Source organism: Carlito syrichta, unplaced genomic scaffold (assembly GCF_000164805.1).
Source record: "Carlito syrichta isolate Samal-C Ts95f unplaced genomic scaffold, Tarsius_syrichta-2.0.1 Scaffold315852, whole genome shotgun sequence".
In the NCBI taxonomy this organism is placed as follows: domain Eukaryota; kingdom Metazoa; phylum Chordata; class Mammalia; order Primates; family Tarsiidae; genus Carlito; species Carlito syrichta.
This window is the reverse complement of record NW_007259948.1, coordinates 52,860-54,109: the sequence shown is the minus strand read 5'-3', so window position 1 is coordinate 54,109 and position 1,250 is coordinate 52,860.

Here is a 1,250-nt window from a genome sequence, read left to right as displayed (position 1 = left end):
GAGGCATCAGAGGTATTCAATAGGAAAGAGGAAGTCAAGTTATCTCTCTATGCAGATGATATGATGGTGTACCTTGAAAACCCAAGAGAATCTGTCAAAGGCCTCCTTACATTGATAAAAGCCTTTGGCAAAGTCTCAGGATACAAAATAAATGTACAAAAGACAATCGCATTTCTCTACACCAATAATAAACAAACAGAAACCCAAATAAAAAACACAATTCCATCCACAATAGCCACACACACAAAAAAATGAAATACCTTGGCATCTTCCTAACCAGAGACGTGAAAGACCTTTACAATGAAAATTACAAAACACTGCTCAAAGAAATCAATGCTGACACGAACAAGTGAAAAATATCCCATGCTCATGGATCGGAAGAATCAACATTGTGAAGATGTCCATCTTACCTAAGGCAATCTACAAATTCAATGCATACCCATTAATTACCAACAACATTCTTTTCAGACCTAGAAAAAACAACACAGGAATTCATATGGAAACACAAACATCCAAGAATAGCCAGAACAATCCTCAGCAAAAAAAACAAAGCAGGTGGTATCACAATACCAGATTTCAAACTTTACTATAAAGCTACAATCATCAAAACAGCTTGGTATTGGTACAGGAACAGGCATATAGATCAATGGAACAGAATTGAGATTCCAGAAGCAAAACCTCAATTTCTCAACCAACTCATCTTCGACAAAGCCCCCACCACCTACCAATGGGGAGAGGAGAACCTATTCAGTAAATGGTGCTGGGAAAATTGGCTGACCACATGCAGAAGATTGAAACAGGACCCCTATCTATCCCCATGCACAAAGGTTAACTCCAAATGGATCAGAGACCTAAATGTAAAACCTCAAACCATAAGAACCTTAGAAAAGGAAGGAAATACTCTCATGGAAATCGGAACTGGCATCCAATTCCTGTACAAAACCCGAAACCCACAGGACTTAAGAGAGAAGATAGACAAATGGGACCTTATTAAACTGACAAGCTTCTGCAAAGCCAAAGAAACCATCAAGAGAGCAGGGAGACAGCCTACAGACTGGGAAAAAGTATTTGCCAACTCTAGGTCTGACAAAGGCTTAACATCCTGGATCTACAAGGAACTGAAGCGTACTGAAAAGAAGAAAACAAACAACCCCATTATAAAATGGGCAAAAGACATGAACAGACACTTCACAAAAGAAGACATTCGAGCAGCCAACAAACACATGAAGAAATGCTCAACCTCACTAATC